Source organism: Erinaceus europaeus, chromosome 11, assembly GCF_950295315.1.
Source record: "Erinaceus europaeus chromosome 11, mEriEur2.1, whole genome shotgun sequence".
Classification (NCBI taxonomy): domain Eukaryota; kingdom Metazoa; phylum Chordata; class Mammalia; order Eulipotyphla; family Erinaceidae; genus Erinaceus; species Erinaceus europaeus.
The window spans coordinates 63,666,463-63,674,904 of NC_080172.1; the positions used below are offsets into that span (position 1 = coordinate 63,666,463).

Here is an 8,442-nt window from a genome sequence, read left to right on the forward strand (position 1 = left end):
GCTGATGCCCATGTCCAGCAGGGAAGGGATTACAGAAGCCAGACCTTCTACCTTCTGCATTCCACAATGACCTTGGGTCCATACTCCCAGAGGATTAGAGAATGGGAAAGCTATCAGGGGAGGGGATGGGATATGGAGTTTTGGTGGTGGGAATTGTGTGGAGTTGTACCCCTCTTACCCTATGGTTTTGTCAATGTTTCCTTTTTATAAATAAAATTTTAAAAAAGAGGAAAGAAAGTACAATACAAAATGAATCAGACAGCAAGATGACTGTCAACACAAAATTGTCTCAGCATTTACATCAGATCAAATGAAATAATGCCTGCAAAGTGCCCAGCATAGTTCTTAACATTCATAGGTGTTAGTTCTCTTTTCCTTGTAAAGGATTCTAGATTTGACAGTTTAAAAAAGTGCTTCTGCATATGTTAAATCCCCATAAAACATAGTGAAAATATTGTTTCTGGCCTCAAATACTGATTTTTATTAATTACATGGAGTAATTTGTTTCACATGAGACAGAGAGAAAGAAAACAAGACAAGCCAGAGCACCACTCTGGTACATGAGACACCAGGAATTGAACCAGCAACCTCAAGCCCAAGTCTGATGCTCTACCAGTTGTGTTATTGCCCCAGTAGCAAATTCATTTTTCCTTCCTTCTTTTCCTTTCTTCCTTCTCCAACCCCCCTCCAGTGTTGCTGCTGGTGATTAGTGCCTGCAAACTTCACTGTTGCCAACATTTTTTAATGAAGGGTGAGAGGTAAGAGATAAAGAAAGACTAAGAGAAGAAGAGACACCCACATCACTGCTCCACTATTCCTGAAGCTTTTCTCCCTGCAGTTGTGGATCAGGAGCTTGAACCCAAATCCTCATGCACATCATATGTGTTCTGTTGGATGAGCTGCCACCCTGACATCTGGTCCTGAATTCAATATTTCTGCCAGAGCAATCATTTAGCCAAAAATTAGCAAATGAATACTACAAGAATGAGTGATTCATTTTTCCAGACATCAAAGCCAGTTCTCTTCCCTATACAAAACATGAGTGTTATGATTGAGCAGCCTCCTTGGCTCAATTTTAATCTCTTAATTTATTTATAATTTTAACGAGGGTACTTGCACAGGTTTATGGTCATGCTGGGGATTGATCCTGGGACCTTTGGTGCCTTAGAAATTAAAGTCTTTTTTGTATATTCACTATGGTATCTCTCCAGCTCTTTATTTATTTTTGAAGAATGGAGAGAAGGAAAGAATGAGAGAAGAGGCACTACAACCACTTCTTTACCATCTATGGAGCTACCTTGGTATAATCAGAGCCTCATGCACAGTAGAGTGTGTGTTCTAGTGGGTAAGCTGTCTCAAAGAGCCCTCAAATTCTTATTTCATTATCCTAAATTTAAGATTGTGAAAGCCTGCATTATAGTACTAGCAATACAATAGAAATCAAATAATGATCTGTGTGCGCCCAGGCTGCTGAGCTTCTTGGGGGCCTTGTTATTGTATGTCCTTAAATGTAAAAAAGCAAAAACAAACAAAAACAATACTTTATATACTCCTAGACATGCTATTTCACATTTTAACATCTTCAAAGTCACAACAACTGATGGTGTTTTCCAGTTTTTGCCATGTCTCAGAACTTTCAATATAGTTAGTATTGTCTGTTCATCAGCAAATTTAGTTTATTCCCGGTGGCACAATTGGACAAGTGAAACCCAAGTACATTTCAGTTAACAATTTTAGCACAAGAATCTAACCTCCTCTCTGTGTATCTCTCTCTGTCTCTGTCTATCTGAAAAATAGTTCAGAATGATGACCAAAAAAAAAAAAAGTGTACCACCTTAAATGGAACCAAGGAGTCCTATGAGCTAGGAAGTTCTCACCCAAGTATTAGAGATGGAGGCTGACATCTCATGCCTGGCATCTCTGAAAACAGTCCAAAGTGAAACATGTCAAGGTGGCACTGGTTGCACTGATTTGGTTGAGATCAGCAGATGCAGTATCAATTGGTATGGATCAAGAGACGCATGAAGGAAAATGAACTAAGCCCCAGAGGTTCCAGAACTGGGAGAAATATGGTTTTACAAAGAACTAGGAAGATTTCTTGTTGCCTGAGAGTTTAAGAAGGCAATGGTTAAGTTTTACTGTAACCAAGTTATTTGGGAACTTGGTTTACTTTGAAAAGTCCATGATTAGGATTTACTTTACTATACAAGACCTTACCATGATTTATGTCATTTATAGCTATTTACATAACTGTAAATAAATATAAATAACTATATCTTATAGACTGACTAGACCAGTTGCTTCTGGTCTAAGATTATAGGTAATTTAAAACTTAAAAAAAAGTTATATTATTATTAGAAATGCATTAATAATTTAAGCCTAGTGTTAAAATTCAATAAGTTTGTGAATACGAAACCTTAAGTGCTTAGATTAAAGGAATATATGCAATGAAAAATTCATAGGCAAAAGAATGAGAAAACCACCACTTGTGGAATTCACTTTAGAATTCCAGTATCTCACTTCCAAATTCCAGTATCCCAAGTGAAACCTTGACCAACTCTGATTGTAGCCAACCTGCTTTCACCTTATTATCACCTTGATGGACTGTGTAACCAATCAGCTTGAAAACAGATACAAGGCTAATTTCTGAGATAGTAGGCTGTTCAGGTCTGGTAGGGATCCACCTGAAAGTCATTAAGTAACTCCCTGCCCTCCATGCAACCTCAGGTCTCATTCTTTGGTTACTTTTGAGCTATAGCACTGGAAAGCAATACTATAGAATTTTTCTTAAGATTTATACTCAGAACTGAAGTCTATGCATTAAAGAGCTAGAACCTCAATACAGACCAGGGCCCATAGGATAGGGAAAATGTGCACATATATCCATAAATTAGGGGAAATATATATCTTAAAGTAAAAATGTGCAATAGTCTGCAGAGACTCAGTAAGTGCAGCAAGCAAGTAGAAGACCTAAAAGAGACATTGTAAAGTATTTAATCAAATATTTTCTGCTTAGAACTAAGACACCCTTCTCACCTACTTCCTACTTTACCTACCTTAATCACTCTAAGTCTAACTTTGTCAGCTAAAGTAAGGACTACAAAAGCTGTATTAGAGCAAGAAACTGGCACATTTTAATAATGGTCCTTTTCACTACCAGGCCACCCCATCATCTGTGGTCCTAGTCAGGGAACCCTGGGATTCCCACATAGATATGATGTGCCTAGACCTCTAACAGATCACTCTCTCCACCATCACTGGTCATCTCCATCAGGAACAACACCATAAACCCTCTTGTGGACCTCTACAGGACTGTTCCCTCAATATTGAACAACAATGGTAGGGACTGCCCCACTCTCTGAAGGGAAGCTGGCTCAACATACTCTGTCACTCAAGGAAGACTGGTCTTGAAATGAATGCAGCCTAGAATGTTCCTCGCTATGACCACAGAATGCGAGCTTAGATCTACAGGGATGCAGAGGTTACACATGCTGCTTTGCTAAATATGAATAGACATAGGTCAGATGAATGGGTCTATTTTTTTAATTAATTAATTTATTTATTTTCCCTTTTGTTACCCTTGTTTAACATTGCTGTGGTTATTGATGTCATTGTTGTTGGATAGGACAGAGAGAAGTGAAGAGAGGAGGGGGAGACAGAGAGGGGGAGAGAAAGTTAGACACCTGCAGACCTGCTTCACCACCTATGAAGCGACTCCCCTGCAAGTGGGGAGCCGGGGGCTCGAACCTGGATCCTTACTCCAGTCCTTGCGCTTTGCCCACTGCGCCACCACCCAACTCCCGAATGGGGTTTAAACATAACGATATTTATATGCTTTCCCCATATCTGGGAGCTTCTCTCTGCCCTGATCCAGCTTTATAGTCCTATTTCTAACTCTGACACCATCTTCCCAGACAATACTTTTACCCTACCTGCATGTTAGCTGTCAGACTCAGGCAAAAATTAGTAAAGACATGGGCCCCTTGGGATATATCTAAAATAGACTTCCTAGCCTCTTCTAACATGAGCCCAGCACACTTCCGCTGCATGACTCTGCTTTCTTCCAATATGAAGACCCCAAATCTCATCTGCTCTATTCTTACCTTTGGGTTCCTGTGTATTAAACAATTTACCCAGCTTTATATCTTAATGCTTTTCAACCACCAAGTTGCAAATATTACCATGACACCAACCTGACTTCCCTGGGCAGACAACCTCACCAATGGAACCCCACTGCCCCAGAGCCCTACCCCACTAGGGAAAGATAGAAAGATAGGCTGGAGGTATGGATCCACCTGTCAACGCTCATGTCCAGTGGAGAAGCAATTACAAAAGCCAGACCTCCTATTTTCTGTACCCCATAAAGATCGATGGTCCATACTCCCAGAGGGATAAAGAATAGGGGAGCTTTCAACGGAGGGGATGGGATGTGGACCTCTGGTGGTGGGAATTATATGGAACTGTACCCCTTTTATCCTACAGTCTTGCCAATCATTATTAAATCACTAATTAAAATGTTTAAAATAAAATAAATAAAATAATGGATAACTATATAAAAAGAGAAGGAGAGGAAGAAGAGGAGGAAGAATGAGAAAGAGAAAGAGAAGAAGAAGGAGAAAAGAAAGTTAAGAAGGAAGGGAGGACCAGCATTAAAACTTGCCTAATGGGGCTGGGGAGCAGTGTAATAGTTATGCAAAAGACTTTTATGCTTGAGGCTCTGAGGTCCTATGTTCAATCCCCAGCACCATCATAAGCCAGAGCTGAGCAGTGCTCTGATCCCTCTGTTTCTACCTCTCATTAAAATAAATAAATAAGTTCTGCAAGCATGTAGAAAGATCTAAAGAAGACGACATAATGTACCAAATCAAATATTTACTACTTAGGCCTAGAAGCCCTTCTCTCCTACCCACTACTTTACTTCTCTCAATCACTTTACGTCTAACTTCCTCAGATAAAGTAAAGACTATAAAAGCTAGATAATGCCAAGAGACTGGCTCATTTTAATGATGGCCTTTTTGGCCAGTACCAGGCCACCTCACCTGGGGGTCTAGTCAGGGAGTCCTTGGATTCCCACAAAAATATGATGGGTCTAATAGATCCCTCTCTCCATCATCACTGGTAACTTACAACAGAAACTTCATCATAAGCTCTCTTGTGGGTCTTTCCAGGACCTTGCCCTCAGTATAAAGCAGCAATGGTAGGGACTGCCCCACTCTCTGAAGGGCAGATGGGTCAACATACTCTGACACTAGAGGAAGACTGATCCTGAAATGAGTGCAGCCTAGAATGTTCCCAGCTGTGACCATAGACTGTGAGCTTAGACTGACAGGGATTCAGAGGTTACATAGGCCCCTGTGATAAACATGAGTATATACGGACTCTAGGTCAGATCTATGGGGTTAACAGATAATGATACTTCCCTCATATTTGGGAGCTACTTTGTCCCAATCCAGCTTGTCCTATTCACAACTCTGACACCATCTTCCCAGATAATACTTTTAGTCTACCTGCATGTTAGTTATCGAGCTCAGGCAAAAATTAGACTTCCTAGGTTCTTTCCACCTGAAGACCCCTAGTTTCATTTACTCTATTACTACCTTTGGGTTCCTGTTTATTAAATAATCTGCTTTATATCTTACTACCTTTCAGCCACCCAGTTGCAGACACTACTATGATGCCATCCGGACCTCCACAGAAGACTCACCAGTGTGTTCCAGAACCACACCTCTCCAGAGCTCTACCCCAAGGGAAAGATAGAAACAGGCTGGGGATACAGATAGACCTGGCAACATCCATGTCCAGCAGAGAAGCCATTATAGAAGCCAGACCTTCCACCTTCTGCACCTCATAAAGAATTTTGGTCCATACTTCCAGAGAGGTATAAAGAATAGGGAAGTTTCTGAGTGAAACAGCTGCTACCCCTACACAGCTACTGTGAGGAAGTCAAACTGCTTTTGTCCCTACCAGGCAACCTTAACAGTCCCTGGGTGGAGCTACCCATGAAAAGAAGCTATGGGGAAAACAGAGGGGGGAGGTAGAACATGTATCTTCCTTTTCTTCATTTCATAATGGATACATGGAGAAGACTCTTGTGTGTGCACAGCATGAACAGGGAGACAGAGTAGCTAATGGGATAGTTCTCACTGTGACAGGCCTTCCCCACAAAAAGATGGGCAGACTAAGTTTGATGTGGAAATGCATACTAGCAAGGACCATAGCTCTCTTCTGAAGAGGAAGTTTTAGGAGTGAAAGACGTTGATGCTCTGGAGAAAAGTGTAGGGTGTCTGACTGGTCCAATAGGACTGAAAACATTCCACCCAAGGAGTTTCAGGTACCCCAAATATTCTGTTTCTTTAAGCATGAAGAAAAATGGAGCCATGAAGAAAAGGAACATTTTCTCCACCAAATTTCTTAAGGTATTTATTCCATCTCTCTTCCTTTATCATGTTTTGGCTTTGGGGCAAGGCATCTACATTGGAAAACAATTGAACTCACCTTCTGACAGCACCTACTGAGGGAAAGAAAAGCATCTGGAGAAACGTGTGACCTGTGAAGTGGTATACTGTCACAGTAGTTTATCCAGATTTGAGACCATAAGTATGACTCAAACTACTACCCTATTTTTATATACCCTAATTCCAGTAACTCTCAAATCCAGTATTTTATGCAAACTCTGTTGAGACATTTTACTAACCCCATTTTACTAATCCCTTTTTAGCCTGTAAAAACTAGAATTTCCCAACAGAGTTTACTTTTGTTTAGAAAATTTTCAAGGGCTTCTTTTCTGTTTGTTTGTTTTTTTTTTTTTTTTTTTTTTTGGTCTGTTTGTTTTTACCAGAGCTCTGATTTATGGTGGTGTAGCAGACTGAACCTGAAACTTTGGAGCCTCAGGCATCAGAGTCTTTTTAACATAACCATTATGCTACCTACCCCTGTCCAAGTGTTTCTTTTCTGTAAATGCAGAAAAGAACTTAAGCTAGTTAATGTAGACTGTCCTCTTAGGCAAACTCTACATTATACTTTTTTCTTTCTTTCTTTTACCAGAGCACTGTTCAGCTCTGGTTTATGGTTGTGCGGGTGGGGGGTGGGGTTTGAACATGGGACTTTGGAGCCTCAGGCATGAGTCTCTTTGCATAACTATTATGCTATCTACCCCCACCAAACTCTACATTCTTAGTGGTCCAATCAGCAAAAATTTATATCTCACACATGTCATATGTCAAGTATAGGTTGGCATGCAAGTGAAGGTTGTGCGTCACTCAGGTTTCAATATCTGTAGTTATATAAAGAATATAACTTCTAAGGTTACTGTGACATAGGGTGTTTACCTCTTAAAGGTTGGAGAAACACTTCAGCACATAATTTCTACAGCCTCTAAGTTACATAGGTCATTTTCTACATAGATCATTAGTTAGAAGTAGTCATAGGACCCTAAATGCAGGCTGGAAAAAAGCAGAGGAACAATGAACTATTTGGTGAATACTGCCTATACTACAGCAGTCCTACAATTATTTCCTAGACGAAAAAAATATGTCTTATTTGCTGATACTGCCAAATACCTACAGTACTGTCTGATTTGTAGTATTCATTAATAATCATTGAATGAATAAATCAGTGAATTAGTAAATGACATCTGAAGTTGGCTTTCCTTATTTCAACTATGAATCTACAAACTTTTTTTTTTTTTGCTTCCAGGGTTATTGATGGGGCTCAGTGGCTGGGCTGCGAATCCACTGCTCTGAGGGCTATTTTTTCCCTTTTGTTGACCTTGTTGTTTATTGTTATTGTAGTTATTATTACTGTTGTTATTGCTATTGTTGTTGTTGGACAGGACAGAGAGAAATCTAGAGAGGAGGGGGAAGCCAAAGAAAGGGAGAGAAAGACAGACACCTGCAGACCTGCTTCACTGCTTGTAAAGCGACACCCCTGTAGATGGGGAGACAGATCCTTAATGCCAATCCTTGTGCTTTGCGCCATGTGCACTTAACCCTCTGCACTACAGCTAGGCCACCTACTCTGACATTTTTCAGATATTCAAGTTCTGGTTAATATTTCAGGAACACCTAGTATTAACAAGAAGAAAGTATTCTGGTAAGAATTTTTTTAAGTTAGCAAATTCACTTCTAAATATAATTTCAGACTACATGCAATATTTCAGTAGGAACTTAATGGTTCTTTAAACTGACTAAAATATGAGGAAACACAATAGTCAACCCTAAAAATCAGTTTGAATTCTGCTTAAAAAACAACTGAATATGCCATATCTTATATAATGAAGGCAGACAACAACCTTTCTGGAAAAGATTACTTAGGAACTATTGGGAACAATTTTCCATAATGACAAGAATTTAGATAGTGAGAATATGAAAAGACAAGCAGTAGTTAGACATAGAGAACCATGCAATAAATAGTAGTTCTTCTGACTCTGTAGTTCTTTTGACT

General features: G+C 39.8%; 1 pseudogene; it reads left to right on the forward strand.

The window, feature by feature from the left end:
- LOC103119870 (BCL2/adenovirus E1B 19 kDa protein-interacting protein 3-like) overlaps positions 1–6,996 on the forward strand; it is a 105,032-nt pseudogene extending 98,036 nt beyond the window's left edge.
- Positions 6,997–8,442: the final 1,446 nt, after the last annotated feature.